The sequence below is a fragment of the Haemaphysalis longicornis genome, unplaced genomic scaffold (assembly GCF_048455015.1).
Source record: "Haemaphysalis longicornis isolate Haplotype H1 unplaced genomic scaffold, Haemaphysalis longicornis Haplotype H1 scaffold_3, whole genome shotgun sequence".
In the NCBI taxonomy this organism is placed as follows: domain Eukaryota; kingdom Metazoa; phylum Arthropoda; class Arachnida; order Ixodida; family Ixodidae; genus Haemaphysalis; species Haemaphysalis longicornis.
Window position 1 is genome coordinate 211,402,354 of NW_027526335.1, and position 20,198 is coordinate 211,422,551.

At 50.4% G+C, this 20,198-nt stretch overlaps 1 long non-coding RNA gene and 1 pseudogene across 1 annotated transcript in view; one reads left to right on the forward strand and one right to left on the reverse strand.

Moving 5' to 3' along the window:
* Positions 1-20,198, forward strand: part of LOC144175950 (uncharacterized) — a 57,273-nt gene that overhangs the window by 20,139 nt on the left and 16,936 nt on the right. The gene's annotated exons all lie outside the window — the stretch shown is intronic.
* On the reverse strand, positions 14,990-15,851 carry LOC144173766 (uncharacterized; annotated as a pseudogene).

The window sequence follows — 20,198 nt, forward strand, 5'->3', positions numbered from 1 at the left end:
CAGTGTGCAGATCAGTGACCATGAAATTAACGGACGCTTATTTTTACTACATCCTAACGAACAAGGCCCCAAGCCCTGTGTTGTCTGGACGAGCATTTCGTGGATAGTTGTTTTTTACCACTGTTCGAAGACCACTCCAAAACCCTTCTGTCGAAATTTTGTACTTTGCAAGCAGGCTCAACTTCACCAGATTGTAGTCACCTGCAGCAGCAGCCCCTAGGCGTGCCACAACCTGCCAAGCTTCCCCCCAGAAGCAACGACAACCACTGTAGCCAGGTGCCATGGCTGAACGAATGTCTCTCACACAACCTATCAAAATTTACGAGATAGAGACTGATGTCATCTCCAGTACTGAATAGCTGCAGCAAATTTGTCGTCTTCACAGCGCCTCCCTTGAATGGCTGAGGATTTCCTATTTGCTAACCAAACCTGCTGAAGCTTTAATTCCTCAAACTTAATCCGGGCATCCCTTGCCTCTTTCTTGTACTGCCCCCTCCATTCCTCATCCTGCCTCTTTCGCTGCTTTTCCTTTTCAACTGGACATATTTTGTCCCACGCATCTGAAATTTCATCCTCCTCCCCGTCCTCCAGGATAGATAGACGAAACTTTTATTGCCGGAAAGGCGGATACGTGGGAGGGGTGGTGACCGAGGGAGGAGAAGACCCCCGTTAACTTTGGCAGCCCGGGCGATGATGGCTTCTTGCACCGCCCAATCCGAGCTGCCCAACGTCCTCAGGACACCCGTGCTCACCGTCTCAATACGGGGGGAATGGGTTGTGGGGGCATTGCCAGAGGAGGTGATCCATGGTTTGGACTGCCCCACATCAAAATTCATGTCGTGAATAGCTCTTCGGACTTTGGGCTTCCTCATTCTGCCGTTCACTTGGCTTTGGCGAACGCCTCACTGTCCAAAGAGATGAACGAGCCCTTTTCCCCAACCCGGACAAGAACCTCTCTGGCGCAGAAGCTCAAACGCTGAGGCAAATCCAGACGAACACTTATCCTAACAAATCCCGGCTATCCAAAATGTTCCCTCAAACACACACAGACGCATGCAATAAATGCGGAAACCCTTCCAACTTATTTCACGCAACATGGGCCTGCCCTATCATCTGGCCTTCAGGAAACAACCCCACAAATACGGTCGCGCTATGGGAGGCAGCTCAGGCCAGCTCCGACTTCGGGATTAAGAAGGACTTAATCCTTCGAGCCCGGAGAGGAGCAGAAGAGTCTGGGGCCCTGGAAGGAGGGCACCACCCCTAAGACAATCGCGCCACCTCCTTTTTTCTTAATAAACGTTTCATCTCTCTCTCTCTCTAACCCCAACTCCGCTGCTAGCAGCAGCAACTCATCCTTTGCGCACTTAGTGATATCCATGCTTGGCGGAAGCTGTCTGCCTGCAATCCCAAATTGACTGCACACTCGGAGGGGCAGTCAATTTAGTGCTGGATTCGAACCCTGTTCAGAATCGTCTGGCAAAGCGTAGTTGCTGAAGCACTTACCAGTGTGTGGTAGGCTTGTGTCTCCCAGAGCCATGTTGCATCGGTTGCTCCTGGATTGCCGTTGCCGCACTTTCTTCGCACGTCAGGAAGGCCTTGTTCTCTTCCTCCTGGAGTCTTCTGTCCGCTCGTCACTCGTTTCTGCATCGCTCGTGTTTTGCAGAGGCCACGATGAGGAATCCGTGCTGATCCTGGATCAGGTGGTTTTTCTGCACGCAGTTTTTAAGTGCGAAGCACTTCTTATTCGGGCCTACTCCTGCTTCCACCGCCGTCCTCCGTCCGCAGCCTAGCAACGGAGCTAGCTACCGTGCCTAACAACGGCGCCGGATTTCCGACGCGTGAGGGCGCTCGCATAGCGCCTCCTCTCCCCCCTCGCCTACTCTCCTAAAGCCCCTTTACTACTCTCCAGCTCGCAACACCCTCTCTCGGCGCGCCAGCCAGGCCACTACACTATAAAAAAAAAAAAAAAAACAGCATCCGGCGCCAGGTTTCGATCCGAGGACTTTGCGGCCGCAGCGCGACGCTCTACCGACTAAGCCACAGACGCGACGCTGATATCAGTGTTAGTAACGCGCCGTATATCTTTAACGCATTCAAACTACGTCGTCAGCGGCGTGCGTTGGCGACTCAGCGGCGTTATAGCGGCTGCAACAACCCTTAACGGTCCACTTTAGCGACCACAAGGCGGTCGTAATGACCGTCGCATACAACGACAACACAAACAAGTGCTGAAATAAATACTGTCGTTTCACTTTACTTTGCGTGTGTGTGTGTGTGTGCGTGATTACATTCCCTCTCGAACATCTCTCGAACATACACGTTAATTCACCAAGATTTCCGCAGAGGGACAAACGAGGCGTGTTAAGCCGAACGTGATCACGAGGGGGTGTTAATGTAACTAACGGGCAAAATGCCACCAAACTTCAACAAACTCCCCCTCATAGCATCACCCCGTGCTTCGCACTTCCTCATACTCCCCTTCGGGGAAATGCGGGGGAATTTTTTGTCTGCCTTTGCTTTATCCCGCCGCTGCCAACCAGTGTACAAAAACCTTCTCCTTGGTTTTGCCCCTTGCACTCAGCTCCCGAAGAGACATGGTAGCGTGCACACAAAATGCAAGTGACCCAACAAATGCAGAAAACAACAAAAATAGGCAAACAAACATTGCCTTTTAACTGCCTTCTCGACTGAAGCTGGAGCTATCTGTTTCCTTCTTCCACTTGGCCAGCATGCCCCCTTTCCTTTCGGTGTTTTCTTTGGCATATCTAAAAGAGTGGATCCCTGTGCATTCAGCAATGCCTTGGAGCTGTTTGAGAATAAGTAGGAATAACCTTTCAGCAGCCCCTTTGAAACCACAACTGTCTCTAAGACCCCAGATGGGCTTCGACTGTAACCTTCGCTCTAGGCTGACCGAGCATTTGCTCATTTCCTGTCTCACCCAAACGCACTGTCTGGTAGTCTTCTCTTTCGACGTACTTTTCACCTACTAGATCCATAGTACAGTCGAACCCCGCAATAACGAAACCGCCAGGGGAAGCCAGAATATTCGCTTTTGCGGGAATTTCATTGCCGCGAGAATGAAACATAAACTCCCGTAAAATTGGCTACAGACCAAAAATTTATTTCCTAGAGTAGGTTATATTACTTCGTGAGCCTCACCTTGCAGCCAATATCACAGTGCAGCTCTCACTGTACAAGTGGTTCATTGCTAGTCGCCGTGCGCGCCTATGAACGACGAGATTGTGTCAAATGCATCCAAAACAATCCATGGGTTTACCTTCTATGCACGTTTTTCGCCCTGGCCCTCGGCATCGAGTATGTCCGGTCATGCAAGCGAAGCCCAGCTTCTTCTGTTTATGAACTTTGCCAGACACAGTGGCATCTCGTTGCACCAATACCGTTTAGAAAACTAAGTGAGCACCGGTTTGTTGACGTCCAGAAAGGCCACAGCCGTCACTGTTTTGTTTTGCGCACATGCGCCATTGAGAACTGGTGGGATCCCCACTTTTCAAAATGGTTGAGTGAGCTGCAGGCGTTTCCAAACTCGTCGGTGCCATCCTCCCTTTATACTCCCCTCCTCCACTTGGGCCGCTGACTTGGGCGATGATGGCTGCCTTATCTCGTAGCGATTAAAACCTCCACTTTTGGGCTGGCGAAGGCATCTTACTGAGAGCAAACATGCCGATCGCCGCACACAAACAACAAACGCTCGTGCGCTGTTCAACGGTAGTGGGCTAGCGTAGCCCAAGCCAAAGCCGCGACTTGAGTCACCATGTGTCGCCCCCTGGTGGTGCCACTGCGAGGCTGCCTCCACGGCCGCCGGCTACGCGGTCTTTTGTAAACAAATATGGCGGTGGCCATTCAGGCGTGCTGTGGCAGAAGTTTACGCACTTTGAGTCCAAAAAATAATGAATTTGTGCACTTTCTGGACACAGTTAACCTCCAGTGGGTAAATAAAATGCCGACCGAAGTTGCACCGAATTTCGTTAACGCGGGATCAGTTCCCAAAAACGTTTCGTTGCCGCGAGATATAAAATACATGGGCGTCTATGGGCGTTCGCCGGGGATGCGAAAATATTTCGTTGCCGTGGGAATTTCGTACCAGCGGGATTTCGTTATCGTGGGGTTCTGCTGTAGCGGCTGTGTCTCTCAACTCAAGGTCTCTGCGAAGTGACGGGTAAGGAGGATGAAGGATCGGCAGGTGCCCCGCAGCCCCAGTCAAAAAAGACCATTAGGTTTCCTAATGAAACTCAATTGGACTTAGTCCCATTGCGTTTTCGATCCCATCGGGTTTCCCTAATGGGACTCAATTGGACCACCATTGAACCCCTTTGGTCTGACAAAACCATTCGGGTCCCATTGGACCCAACAGGACCATTAAGGTCCCATTGGACCTTTAGCACCATCACCATTGAGGTCCCATTAGCTCTTTACTGGGGAGTGCGATCACGCTAGCTATGATGCAGAGACAAACGAAAAATTGGACTATAAGCGTGATTAGGTGATTAAGCGTATCTGTTTATTGCATGCCTATTTACAATAGTATAGTACAAAAAAAGGAATTAGGCATTGTTGCCGAACTCATCATCTTCGCCTGCTGCATCTGCTTCATCGGCTTCCGCTTCATCAGCGGTGTCCACGGCCTTGTTTGGCTGTTGGGTCCTGCGCATTTAAGAAGACATGGGGAGGGGGGTAATGAGAACAAGAAAATTATGTGCGTGTATCATCTGTTTACAGACACATTGTACCGCATGAAATCTTGTGATGGAACTCATGCAGAAGACCAAGCAAGAACTTCCAGCTTCTGGCAAACGTACCTCCTGGCCACCTTTTCAATTTCAGCGAGTTTCTCACTGACATACCGGTTGAAAGCCTGCAACTCGGCAGGCCGAAATGGTTCGCTGAGCCCTTTCTCGCGCAGCCGGTACTTGAAGCACTCTGCAAATGGTAAAAGAAAAATATACAAAACAAATAATTACTACATTCCTCAAAAAATCAACTTTGCAATGCGGTTGCTGCCTAGAAAGAAAAAGCAAAATTGCAGTAAACTCATTTGAGAATATTTGATTGTGTACACAATAAACATTAGCTTGCAATTTCATAGGCAATACCTCGCATCACACCCAGCTTCCAAGGCATGAGGGGTTCTTTCTTGGGGCGGTCTGGGAAGCGCGGGCAATGCTTTCCTGAAAGATAAAAAAATGTGGAGCAAAAAAAATGGAAGTGCAAGTGCATAATAAATATTCACTCAGTACAAATCAGCTGTCGTTACCACAAGAAGTATAAAATCAAATACCTCCGAGCGATTTGTTCCTCAGTTTTGCCGGATCCCAGACCACCACAAGTAGGTTTTCTACAAAAATGGAGTCCTTATGCTCTCCTTTAGGTAGGCCCGTGTGTCTGCAGACACCAGCAGCCCCTTCCTTATATCAACCTGGAGGAGAAAGAGCAAAGTGAATGAATGCAAACCTAGGGCAGATGCTGCTGACAAATTTATTCCAGATTTTCCTCTGTGCAGAGGTGCTGTTAACTGTTCCCAACAATTAAATACTGCTACACAAAAAAATTGTTCCAGGTACTTAAAATCTGTGAATGCACAAACAGGCCTACAATGCATGTGGAACAGAACCGCGTAAGAAAAAACTAAAAGTGATGGGGGCTGTAGTATTCTTCAAGGTGGCAGCACATAAAAAAGCTAGACAGTAGATTCAAGATGACATTGCCAATTTCAAAATGAATGTAGTTGGCCATATGCAACGCACATGTTAGCTCAGAACTAACACTGCCCTAACTAGTTGGAAAAGAAAGGGAGCAGGGAAGAAAACTCTTACCTCACGCTGCTCAGCGTCGCTGGAGTCGCTGGACAGTTGTCGACGAACGCAAACACGTTTCGCTTCCGTTCGTTTTGTAATTTCTTCTGGTGAATCTGCGCAGAAAATTGATCGGGCGTAATTAAAATTAGAGGTAAATCACAATAGCTCAGCACACCATTTAGTCAGTCAGGACATCAACAGCATTTAAACGACTGCAGAATTGTTAGATATTTTACGCTGAAGCGTTTATAAGCTGAATGCAACTGAGATCAGCACCCAGTTGTAACCGCATTCATGCATGTTAATTAAGCGCTGCACTTACCGCCCAGGAGGAGGATCCTTGCGCAATAGAAGTCTGCGTTTCTACTTGTCGGTCCATTTCACTAGGTATTGGCGGGAGGCAAAATCCGTGTCATCTTTTGGATGAAAATCCGTCACATCGGTCACTTGGACAATGGCGCAGCTGTTAACGCTCTTAACGGTCTGAGGGGAATGACCAGTCCCGTTTGCTTCCTTAACAGTAGTCCGTTCTACGGAGTATCATGAACTCTGGCATTGTGCAGCCACGTCAACACTGCAGACTAAGTGCTCGGGTTATTCAGGCTTCACAGAGCCTGAAGGGCTTGGGGCAAGTTCCCCTCTACACTTGTTTGCCTCTTGCTCCTCTGTTGCCACAACATCGAAATCCACGCTTACATAGTTGCAGAAGGCTGTGCTTCCACACATGACATGAGTGTCGCAGAGTAGCCTGCATGACGCTGCAGCTGTTTGATGCCGGGTTATCATCTGGCATGCCTACCCGGTCCATTGACTTGACGCTGTGATTACTGCTTTCGTTGGTGGCAAGTGCGCGTCGATAGCAGTTTGTGGTGGTGCTGGCAGTCGCACTCAGCCATCCAGTGTGAAGCATCTCCATTGCCATGTGCAAATCGGTCTTCGTGTCGCAGTTCAGTCGCTTGTATAACACTAGCAGGTCTATCACCCGCTTTTTGTATTCGGCATTCACGGACATGGACACCTTGATCGAGAGTCTGTATCACTGCTGCACAGTTCGAAGGCAGCAACCGAAGTTTAGTGTTCTCAAGAGCCACAGCTGTGTGGTGGGCAACGCAGTCATCCACAAAAAGGCATGCCTTGTGATTGTGCCTTTTTAACATTTTGTCTTAATCACTCAGCCACCACTTTCCTTGTCATCCAGGCCTTCCTGTTTGACAGGTACTGCAGTGGAAGTGTCCTTGTTGCTTTACAGCATCGTGGTGACAGGCTTTTTCTCTATCACCAAAGGTGGAATCTTCCCAGGCCTGACCATGCTCGTGTGCAGGAGCATGCTGTGCTTCCCACTGCGACAGAGCTCGCCTTTTAAAGACAGTCTTCTGCCACAACCCGTGGTAGGGAGGAGAGAGCTGTCTCGTCAGCCATGAACACGTCTTTCTCTTCGTACTTATGTACGAGGGGTTCAAGGCTGGCCACAACCCACATCATTGCGGTCTCGTTGCCAATGGACAGGGACTCGCCAGTGATAACTCTGCCGGCATTATCATGGTGCTCATTAAACTGCTGTAGCTAGCCATCGCGTGCAGCAAAACAGTCACAGACCAAAATGCGAGCTATGTTTATCACGTTTCTATGGTGGAGTGCTCCACTTGCAGGCAGATTGGTAGCCCTTGCATCTGAGAAACCGTTTGAACAGTCCCTCCTCCCCACTTCAAAAGCAAGAGACCGCAGCTTTCTCCGGCTGCACCAGTGATGGCTTCCTTGCTGCTGAAAATGGTAGAGAGAGTGCTCGGCGCAATTTGGAAGTCCTTGGCCAATTGTGTTTTCTTAGCCCTTGCTGCAACGGTTTTGATTATGGCTGCCTTCTGGTCAAGCTTTGCATTTTCTCTTGGATCTACTGCTGCTGTTGTTCATTCTCCTGTCATGACAAACACAACTGGGTGGATGAAGGAGAGCTTGAGGGAAATTAAAAAATAAGTCTTCTTCATCGCTTCTGTCACCGGTTCCTGGATGTTCATTGCAAAATGCTTCCAGCGTGTACATAGTACTCATAAAAAAATCGTAAGGTCACAGCTGTCTGCTCTTCCACCATCCATGAGAGCTTGAACTTGGGATCCTCCAGAACTTAAGAAAACCTCTAACTAAGAAAACCAAGAGCAGTGGCTTCCACTGCTATAATCATTTTACTTCGAGGTACTGCATATACGCAAAATCTGATACTCTGTGGTGTACACGCATTGCGTCCCTGCGAGAGCACGCATTGAGATGGAAGAAGGGGAGAGGTACTACAGTCGAACCTCAATATAACGAAGTAGTACTTTCCGGAAAAAACTTCGTTTTATTGCGAACTTCGTTGCATCGAGATTTTTGCCTTTCAGTGACACAAATGATGTCATCATGAAGATATTGATTTTACAAATTATTTTAGACAAAACTATTAACAAACCGACCGGTGAGCATTGTATAGTGAAGTTATTTCGAAATCTTGACTGATGGTTCGAGGTAAAAGATGCCACGAAACGCGCACCATGCTAGAGCCCCGGGGCGGGCGCACTCTGATTGACGGAATACAAAAACGAAACTCAGTGAAACTCAGCGGCAGTCCTCTAATGCGTCAAGCAACACTGGGACCGGTCACGTGCTATTGCGGGCTGATGGGAACGGGACGCGGGGGTCCCCACAAAATGGCGAAACTCAGTTTGTCAGCGCTGAGGCTTTGCAAACAGTGTGCGCGCTCGGGTGGTAAATCGGTTCCGGCCGTCGGCTGCCTGATTACCGGTGGATCACTTAGTGCGCTGTTCTAGCTTTGCAGTACGGGTGCGGTGCTTATTGGTATTGCGTGATGTCTGCAACTTCACCAAAAGTTCCGCCCGAAGCAGTGTTGACGCTTACCCTACCAAGTGCTAGCGCGGTGCAAGAGAAGCCTTGCAGTTGTTAATTCTCGAAATAAAAAAAAAAAGCTGTTCTAGCAGTTACCTGGTCGAAACATCTGGTAAGTTTCTGCGAGCTCTTGTTGAAAGGCTGATCGTTACAGGTGCAATCGTTAAAAGCTTAACTTATCAACTCTACTTCAAGGAACTGTGCCGAACTACAAATTTTTTCCCCGTTGTTTTATTAAAGGCAACAAAGTCTCACTGCAGCTTTTGGAATCTCGTGTAGCACTCGTCGGTAGTGAAGCAATGCCAAACATGGCAACTGCAACACGGAAAAGGATTGGAAGCAGTGGGCAGGCCAGTCGTGCATCGTGTCTGCACTTGCACAGGACCGGCTGCAATGAGTTGGGCGTGAATTATTTCGAGCGTTGTTTACAAATGATCAACTTTTATTTTGCAAGCCTTGCACAAGGCAACTCACTTCGCGTGCGGTCATGAAGTCGGTTATTTTTGCCTGACGTTTGCTGAACAATGTAGGCGTGATGTGGCGCTCGTTTGTTGCTATGGCTACCAAAGCTTGTTTGTGCTCGTGCACGCCGGCATGCCTGTGCAATACGTCAATAGCATTGAGCACTTCTGCAGTAGTAGGCGCCTTCATTGACTCCTCGGTGTCTTCATCACTGTCGGCATCGTCTTCCGCGGAGGGTTTTTCTTGGATGCTCTCAATAATGACACCATCGTCCAGCTCCTTGGTTGCGACAGCGTATTCATCGCTTGACATGAAATCTCCAAGGCTGACATCTTCTGGCACGCCGCCGCCTTCACACAGCTGCTGCCACGCCTCGGCAACATCTGACTGTGCCTCTCCGTCGCCCGCTTCGTCGCCGCATTCCATGTCCGATGAGTCGCCCGCAGCTACCTCTACAATGGCAGCCTTTCTGAAGCAGTTGACGACGATGTCCTTGTTCGTTGACTGCCATGACGTAGACAACATTTCAATGGCCATAAACACGTCAATCTTGGTGTCGCGTTCATGCTGCATGTTGAGCAGAATCCTTTGGATGATGCGCTTCCTGTACGCGCACTTAACACTGTTGATCACACTTTGATCCAGCGGCTGGATCAGCGAAGTGCAGTGTGCGGGAAAATATTCCAGCTCGACATTAGAGAGCTGCACGTCAACATGGTGAGCTGAGCAGTTGTCTAAAAGCAGGCAGATTTTCCGGTTCTGCTGCACCATATCCTCGTCCAGCTCCATAAGCCAGTCGCTGAATAAGGCTCGCGTCATCCAGGCCTTCGCATTGCTTACGTACGTTACGGGCATGGTCTTGCCTCGGAAGCAATGCGGCCGTCCACTCATTCCTATCACAAGCGGCTTCCGTTTGTCGCTGCCATCCATGTTGGCACACAACAACACGGTCAGCCGTTGCTTGGATTGCTTTCCGCCGTGGCAGCGTTCGTTCTTGAGGGCCAGGGTCCTCTTGGGCAGAAGACGATAGAACAAGGCCGTCTCGTCGGCATTGTAGATGTTGCGGCGGTCATACCGGGCGAGAATGCCAGGAACGCTGTCACGAAGCCAGTCTGTGGCTCCAACTGCATTTGCCTCTGCGCATTCTCCGCTGATCACTTTGCCAGCGATATTGTGGCGCTCTTTAAAATGTTGCAGCCACCCGCTGCTGGCTTTGAAGTCATGGCACCCTAACATACAAGCGAAGTCTAGGGCTTTTTGTTGCAGTATGGCGCCACTCAAAGGCATGTTTTTGACACGCATTTCCATAAACCATATAAAAACGGCTTTTTCTACGTCGACGTACGTAGACGGTTTTGCCCTCTTCCTTTCCGCCGTACTCCGGCCGCAGTCCTTGGCCTTCAAAATGGTTGAAAGTGTGCTCAGCGATATGTCGTACCGGTCAGCCACTTTCTTCTTTTTCTCGCCGCTGGCCACTTCGTTGATCATCTTTGCTTTGAGTTCAAGTGAAAGCACTTTTGCGAGGAGCACCACTGTCACGATTTAGACCCGCGTTCGTGAACCTGGGAGGGTAGGGGTACCCTCCAGCCGAGAGACGACATGCAGCGTGCTGGTGGTGACGGTGACTGACCCCCGAGCAGCCGTGCTCGGCGGTGTTTATTGCCCGGCCACACACAATGTTGCCCACCGAGCCTGGTGGGGCCACTGAACTTAGCGGCCAACAAATATCAGGGATGGGGGCGCCACACACTTGTGGCGCCCCCGAAACGGAACGACAGTCTCAACGTGCTCGAATGAAGAAAAAGAAAATGGACGCTGACGACAACAAACGTCTCCATGGACATGAAAACATCTCGCCCTTTATTTGAACGTCCGTACGTCGACGGCGCCGCGGACGGGTGTTTTTTTTTTCTGGGTGTGCCCTCTGTACATGTTATCACGATTTTTTTATAAACAGTAATGTTTTTACTTTAACTGTAGTCAGATCTGCCGAAATTTGATTTCTGTGCTCGCAGAAACTTCGTTGTATCGAAACTGTGCCTTAAAACTACTTCGTTAAATCGAGGGTAAAAACACATGCACCTTAATGGCAACAAGAAACTGAAACGTAAAAAATTGGTTGCATCGCGAACTTCGTTATATCGAGGTTCGTTATATCGAGGTTAGACTAGTAGATTTCACTCACCTCTTTGAGACTGCCTCCTGGAGGGCTCTATCAAGGGGTATGAGTACTTGAGTGTCGGGAGGGATCACTGATACCGCAGCAGAGAGTGAAGCGTACGCTGCAGGATGCCCATGTAGATATATTGTTCGCCTTGCAAGATATCTAGCGCCTTTCCTACAGCATACGTTGCTTGAAAAATAAAGAAATACAATCAATGCACAAATATTCATAAAGAAAAGACATTTCTCGTGTTGCAAGCGTGGGAACGAAAGCCTGTCAAACTTTCATTGATGAACTTTGTAGGCTAACGTACGGGATAGCAGGAGGACCCAGGCTAGCTTCGCTAGAGAACGCTACGCGCCGTACACTAGCCCTGCGGAATCCGAAGACTCATGCACGCGTTCGGGTACTCCCATGCGGTAGACAGGCTCCGGCAATCCAAAGTGAGGCTTTATTGCCTGGCATATACCAGACAACACTGCTCTCGCTTGCGGGGAGACAGTGGCTCCTGTCGCTCGCTCAAGCCGCGAGACTCAGACCTCGATATCTGTCATCACGGCCGCGGGAGCAGGGGAGGCATCCCGTAGCGACCGATCAGGGCAGAATCTCTCAGCAGAGTCCCCGCGGTACGCTCTCGCGGGCCGCTCGTCAGCTCGGGTGTAGGAGAGGAGGTCTCCTCCGGCGATCGGGAAGAGGGCGGCCAGGGAGAAGGGGACGAACCGGTCGTCCCTCCTCCTTGCCCTCCGCACACGTTCGCGGCGAGCCGGTTCGGCGCGTCGTGCAGGGTCATGAAGAGAGCACGACCTACGTGACGCGCCGGCTATCCAAAATGGTGGCTACCAGCGCGCCCGAAACGTGTTCGGACAAGGCATAGGTACACTAGGATCCTCATAACCCCCCCCCCCCCCCCCCCCCCTCCCCGTCCTCAAGACCGAGCCCGCCGACGAGCAACCCCCCCAAAAATAAAGGCGTACGCGGCCGCTTCCTCTGACCTGTTTTATTTAAAATTTCAAGAGGTTCTCGCTGTCGGTGGTGTCGCCGCCCGAACTAGAAAAGTGGCGTCGTCGGCTGCCTCCAGTGTTGCGCACAGGGCCGGAGGCAAAGGCACGTCCTCCTCAAACAACACCACCCCGGCCACCCTGGACGTCGTCCTCCGGACCTCCGCCGTGATGGCCGCGGTGAAGGACGGGTCGGTCGCCAGGGCCTCCACCACCGAGTTGATCAGGCTCGGCAGGGCGGCCCTCACGACCTGTTCGGCCAACGCCGGGGCCAAAGCAGCAGGAGGGACCAAGCGGGCCGCCGGCAGGGGAGCTGCCACCACAGGAGCCGGGAGCGCGGCAGGAGGCGCCGCCGGGCCCGAAGTCGCCGGAGCGGGAACCACAGGACCAGGTTGGAGGGGCCCCGGGGGAGCAGCCGGTGCTGTCTTGCGGGGAGCGGAGCTCGAAGGCGGCGGCGGGGCGTAGTCCAGGTGAAACTTCGACTTGTCGTGGCTATCAGTTAAGCGTAGCCCGCCGCAGCCCGTGCAGTACTGCGCCCCCGGAGACGGGGCCAGGGATGCGCCGCCCGCCGCCGCCGCCGCCGCGGACACCGTCAGCCCCTCAAACATGCCGAGGGAGTGGGACTGCCGTGCCCGCGGCCGCCGCTGCCGCTTCCAAGGGCGGGTCGAGCAGAACCTCACCGGTGGCTCCTTTCCCTCCTGGAATGTCTAGGTGGTGACTGTCCTCTTAACCGGCTTCGGCGCAGGCAGCACGAACCCTGCCGGTACACCAGGCTGGGTAGAGGTCCCGGGCAGGGGGGAAGGCCCGGGCTGGGAGGAAGGCCTCGTTGGGGAGCCGGGATCGCCCGGAACACCGGCCGGTCTCGAAGGCTTCGAGGAAGAAGCGACCGGGCGCCGCTTCTTGGGTGCCGGCCGGTCTGGGCGAGGAGGAGGTTGAGCGGGGGCCATGTTGGTGGTTTGAAGGCGAAGGAAGGAAAGGCCTACACCGCGTTCCCACATTAATTTATCCTCGGAGGAAGGGCCACGCACCAAAAACGAGCGTACGCTACCTGGCGGGGGCGCAGTGGCGCCTCACTTCCCGCTGGGGAATCGACTGACAGGAAGTAGGTGAAGGGGTCGAGAAGGCTCCCCTGTTCTCCCTTCTCCCTGTAGTGCAGATACCCATTTCCCCCTCCCCTACCGCTTCGGAGGCAAATGGAGGGCGAGGGCCCTCCGCCGGACCACGCGAGTAGTGGGGAAAGCAAACCACCCGCGCTCCTCCTCGCGCTGAAAGTGCCAGAGGCAGAGCGCTCTGTTTACCTCGGAGGGGTTGCGGAGGAGGTGGTTACGTGCGCTTGCGCAACCGGTAGCGATGGATGTTTGGCCGTTGGGCTGCCACCCCGCGCTTCGGCTGCTTTCGCAGACTCGGAGCTGCCTCCTTATCATTCCAATCGTCGCTGCGCGAAACAAAAGGTTTCAGATCTGCGATGTTGACTGGACCGCCAACTGGTTTCTCTTTCGGATCTAGCAGCTGATACATGAGCGGGGTGAGCGCATCCCCAACTCGGTACCGGCCCGACCACTTGGCTGACAGGGAAGCAGAGATGCCCTTGGTTGCGTCGCTCAAGACGTGGTTGTGTCTGAGGACTAGGTCACCCGCATTGTAGCGGACCTCCCTATGCGCCTTGTCGTACTGGGCCGTCTGTCCAGCGCGCGCTTTGCCTAGGTTTCTGCGGGCTAACGAAATCGCCTGCTTCATCCTAGAGCGCAGTTGTGCCGCGTACTCACTCGGGGCCGAGGAAGCGGCGGCCGCCCCCCCACCAGCCAGCAGAACGGTTTCCAGTGGGTTGGGCAGCTCTCTCTTGAAAGTGAGAAATGCGGGCGTGAACCCAGTCGAGTGGTTAACGGTTGTACGCAAAGCGAAGCTCAGCTCGGGCACATAGGCATCCCAGTCCCGGTGCTGTTCGGCAAACGTCGCTAGCATGTGCTTCACGTTCCGATTCAACCACTCAGTGGGGTTGGCTTGTGGGTGATACATCGTCGTCTTTCGGTGCTTAATGCCCAGGGCCGCACAGGTTTCGACGAACACCTTAGCCGTGAAATAGGACGTGTTGTCGGTAATCAACTTGGCGGGGTAGCCAAACCGAGTACACTAGCCCTGCGGAATCCGAAGACTCACGCACGGGTTCGGGTACTCACATGCGGTAGACAGGCTCCGGCAATCCAAAGTGAGGCTTATTTGCCTGGCAGATACAGGGAATATACCAGACAACACGACTATTGCTCGCGGGGAGACAGTGGCTTCTGTCGCTCGCTCAAGCCGCGGGACTCAGACCTCGATATCCGTCATCATGGCCGCGGGAGCAGGGGAGGCATCCCGTAGCGACCGATCAGGGCGGAATCTCTCAGCAGAGTCCCCGCGGAACGCTCTCGCGGGCCGCTCGTCAGCTCGGGTGTAGGAGAGGAGGTCTCCTCCGGCGATTGGAATGAGGGCGGCGAGGGAGAAGGCGACGAACCGGTCGTCCCTCCCCCTTGCCCTCCGCACACGTTCGCGGCGAGGCGGTTCGGCGCGTCGCGCGGGGACATGAAGAGAGCACGACCTACGTGACGCGCCGGCTACCGAAAATGGTGGCTACCAGCTCGCCCAAAACGTGTGCGGACAAGGCATGGGGGCACTAGGATCCCCACAACTTAACGGCTTTAAACCACATATCTGTCTGTCATCCCTGCGCACTTCTTGTTGTAAAAAGAGCCACAAATGACATTTGTCTGACTCAGAAGCTTCGTCGTTAGGTCCCCTTCGGTTACAGCAGAGGTGGAGAGCGCGCCTGGACACTTCAGCAGTTCAGATGTGTGAATAAGGGCTTGCTCTGCCTGCAGCACAGTTCTCAAAATACCTTCGGCGACGAGTTTTCCATTGAGGAATGTTTTGAAACTGGCCTGCTTGGCCGTGCTGAAATAAAAGAGAACGGCTCTTTTTGAGGTAACTGTGCCGGAGCACATTTCCAAGTTTGAGAGTGTGTACACAACGCCGTCAAAGCCAGGAAACTGGTGCACCGACCAATATTTAGTCAGCGTCTTCAGTTCTCGCAACTTGTGGAGTCCCACTGGTACACAGGCTTCACTTTCGAGGCACTCGTCAACAGTAGTGGGTGCGTCATTGCAGGCTTTCTTCCCGTTGTGGGTTTCGGGCACGGCAGGCTCTTCCCGTTTCCGAGGGGCGCGTTTAAGCGGAGCTTTCGAGCTCAGATATTTCAGAGCGTTAGGCAAGACTGGGAACTGCATCTGGCGTCAGCGAGGGCACACCGCGGGCGATTCTAACTTCTTGGCCGCCGACAACGTGCACATTGTCACGCTGGATGAAGCGTTCCTCAAAGTGAAGCTCACATACTGCACAGTTTTCTTCAAGCGGTTTATCGCCACGATGAAGGTTTCTTTCCCATATTTTTCTGTTTTCATCCTTCGGAACGCTGAAGAGCGACAGCTTTCTCTCCGTTTTGACGCCTGCGTAGCCGGTGCGGCATCCCGGAGTGTAACAGTGCCGATGCCTTGCTTTAGGCATTGCGAAGGCGTCGAAACTGGTTATCCAAGCCTCATCACATCACAAACTGAAGCAGCGGACCCGCACAGGTTTAGGCAAGCGACCGAATAGACCTTTACAACACATGCCAAGCTCGGCGCACTCCGATATCCTATGCCACCACTCGCAGTTCAGACAGACAAAATAAAGGGCTATAAAATAAAATAAAAGCCCAACCCATACCACATACGTATCCCGGGTGACGCCAATTAAAAATAAACAAACTGGACCTAAGTCAAAGAGTGTTTTTACGAGAGGAAAAGAAGAAAGAAAGAAGAAAGAAGAGAGATCTATCACGCGAAACCAAGTCAAGGGAGGGGACGGGAGGCAATCAGTGGTATTTTTTAAACTATTATGTGAAAGCTCGGTTATGAGTCAACATGTCGGTCTTCATACATGTGATCTTGATATGCAAACACAAATGCAGTTTAAGTGCTTCCTCGATGGTGAAATTTCATGCTCAACGTTGACTCTTCTTGATCTTGTCTTGATCTGCCGTCTTCGTTCTCTGCCGTGATCCGATCTTCATCTTCCCCTGTCCTGCTGTCCCTTGTGTCCTGGTAGCCCTTCTGTAAAACTCAGAAACTTATTACTTCCCCCGACCCCCCTTCCCCGTATTTTTCCTCCCCTTTACATCATATTGAATCTTGCTGTTACTGATGTTCCAACCTGAACTATCTTGGTTGTGGTTTCACCTTGTTTCTGTTACTGATATCCCTACCTGAGCTATCTTGATTGTTGTTGCAACTCGTTTTTTACGAAAATTTGTTAGACTTCCACTGCTTCCCACTCCTTCAACTTATACTCAGTTTATAATTTGTACTGCCTACTTTATTTCACCCTATTGGTCTTATGTCGTGTTTATCGCTCATTTTCAGTAATATATGATTTCTTGCACCCCATTACACGATTATATCTGCCACCTAACCTCTGTTATTTTCAAGCGGGTGCGGCCACTATATCTCTTCCTCTGTTCCTTAAACCTTACTGTACATATACAGTTGTACCCTTTCACAATATTTTTTTTTCCCATCCCCTTTGTAACCCTTCCTAATTTCCTGTGTGCATCTTTTTACTTGGTCTTCTATTTTTGTTATAAGAGCACTAAAACACCAATGGGTCCTCAATTGCAATTGTGCCCTCCTGAGTGACCAGCCCTGGTTGATATATTCCCGTTTTAGTCCCTGCCCACCCTGTTTATAATACTTCCCACCACTCTACTACAATTCCGTGCTCTTCTTGAACATACCTCCCACGGGGGAGGGTATTTGTCCACCTCTTGCCACGAAATGCACCTTCCCGCCTAGGTATGCCAGGGGGTCACCAACTCAGACCAACTCTGTGCTTTTGCAGTTACCTTCTTTCATTTTTTTTTTCTTTTGCCGAGTTATCCCCAGGGTCTTCGGGCATTGTTGCGCACACTCGAATTGGAGCATTGTTGTACCTTGTGCAGTATTGACAGCCTCAAGCTGTGCTACTGCGAAAGACCACCTCCTCGAGAAGGAATAATCAAAAATCCACTGCCGCACCTCTATCATCCTGGTGGCCACGTACTTGGTCGAAGTTTTGAGGGTGATGACCCACCCTGCGATAGAGGCTTATTCCTATTTGCTCCTTGTCTCTTTTCTCCCACTTCCTGACCCCCTGTGAGACCGCCACTGGAAAAATGCTTGCCAGCCGCCTTTGATGTCATTTTTTTTTTCAAGTGTGGATTGGCCTTCTTTCGGTGATACTTCCAGTTTTATACCCACGTTGGTTGATGGATATAAGTTTGCCATGTCGAGCCCCTGGGTGGTCTGGTGGTCTTGTGCGGCAGTGAACCGTTCCTCCCCCTCAGGGGGTGAAATCAATAGTGAGCACGGCGGAATACCCATTAACCTATTCCTCTTTAGTTATAATATTTTATTAATCTCTTCTACCATTTGTGCTAGGAACTCCGTTAGCTTTTCGTCTTTTATTATTTCTTGTTTTTGTTTGGATAACTGATGCTTTAGTGTCTTCTTGAATTTACCTCTAAGGGATTTCGTCCTTGGACAGTCGTCTAAGTAATGGTCAAAACTGTTAGCTTCTTTTTTACAACTGCATATTTTATCATCTCTAAGCCCAAACCTATACATATAGTGGGGCAACCTGCCATGGCCCATCACTGCTTGTGATACAAAATGGTTTGTTGGGAAGTGACTTGGAATATTTTTAACGTTGGGGACCCATTGGTACGCCTGAGTGCTTGAACCCTCCTTAACCCATTCTTTTTGCCACCTGTCTAAAGCCTCTGCAAATAATTGTTTTTTAATGAAATGCTTTGTCATCGGGATGGTAAGTTTTTCTACTTGCTCTGCTGCTGTTTTTGCGAAATCATCAGCTAATTCGTTTCCCGGATTGCGTGAATGACCCTTTATGTGTGCCAGTTGGATTATTCCCTTACCCTTATTGCTTTCTATTAGTTTTTTAACTTCCAAAATCATGGGATTTTTATTATAAGGATTGCTAATGGCCTGTAATGCTGAAAGACTGTCTGTTATTATTTGTACCTTTTTACATTCCTTGGAACTGATATACTCTATTGCCTTGGTTAGTGCTACCACCTCCGCCTGAAAGTTATAGCAAAATTTCGGTAAACTATATTGACAAAAATCTACCATACTCAAATTTTCATTCATAACCACAAAGGTCCCACCTACTTTGTCATTTGATTTCGACCCATCCGTGAAAATGTGAAATTGACAGTCCTCTTCCTCTGAATTTTCTCTATTGTAAGGGAAAGCTAATAACTTTGCTGGGTGCCTTTCCCACTTGTCTATCTTATTTATTATATTATTTCTATGGAATGCCACACCTTCCCATGTAAAAGGTTTATCTTCTTTCATAATCTTGTACGTTTCTACCTCCTTCTCAATCGTAAGATGGATTGGCAAGATATTACTTACTATATTCAAAGCGATATTAGGCGCTGTTCGATAGGCTTTGGCTACTTTTAGTAGAGGTATCCTCTGTATCGACCTCAATTTCCGCTTAATGCGACTTTTAGCTGAATACCAGAAGGGTGCTGCATATACAATTATCCTTTCAATAGCTCTTAAGTATAATATTCTTAAATGTTGACTTGTCATTCCTTTTTTTCTAGATGTGAATTTCGATAAATTCACCGCCAGCAGAGTAACTTTGTCTGATATAATTTAAATGGCTCATAAAGCTTAGGCGACTATCTATGATGACTCCTAATATCTTTATCTCTTTCTCTACCTTAATATTGTTACCCTGCATCTTAAAAATTGGCGGTCTGTTCTCGTATTTGTTCCCGAGGACTATTGCTTTACATTTGCCCATACTAAAGTGCAGGTTTTTCGTGCTCGCCCATTTTGCAACTTTCTCTAAGGCGGCACTTGCTGCCGTTTCAATTTTACTCCTTGATTTCCTTTTAATTACTACCGTGACAGGCACAACCCAATCCACTGTGACCGCAGCGCCGCCACGCCAACTTTCCGCAAACTGCGCTTCACCGCGAAGCAGGCGCGGAGCCGGCTCGTCCCACTCAACTCCTTCTAGTACACTCTGATTCGAGCTAACGAGGACAGCGGGGGTGCTGCCACAAGCGTCAGCATTTGGCGGTGCAAAGTGTGGTTGGAACCAAAGAAAAAACATGCTCCAGCCAAGTCTCGGTTCTCGCTCCCAATCACTGCGACGCACGCGGCGTGCCGCGCCCTTTTTATACCTTTCTCCATAAGTGCCTGAATGGATACCGGAATCCCAGCTTTTTTTTGGAATCCCGCAACTACGGGCTGCGCTTCCTGCCGGACCCTAGTGCAACTGCTGTCTTTTATTTTCGGTATAAGAACATAGGTGGCACCACGCTACGCTACACCTCCAATGGGAGCAATCCCTTCTTGAGAAGCAGCCGCATGGCTGCCCCCACACTAGTTGATGACGGCGACAGCTGATGATATGCTCGTCTTGTCAAAGTGATTTAGCTCAAGGTAGCCAGCATCGAGAAGTGAAGCCAGCTTGAGGTCGTGCTTTTCATCTTCCTCTACTGGCCGTTTAATTTGCTTCACGGACACCTGCAAGGTGCAGAAAATCATAGAAAAGGATGAAATAGGAACAGCAGCCTATTTATGACGGCTAATGGCAAAACACATACTACTTGCACACATTATTTTAGACAGTTGTGTAAAACTCCACGGACAAGTAATGCATAAGGTTAGCAAAGCCTCATAAATCTGCTATGCCACAAGTGGCATGAACTAATCTCGAACTCTCCAAAGTGGTGTGCATACCTTCCCTGTTGGCAGCTTATGCTTGCCAACAGTCTCCTTTGGCAAGGAAATGGTC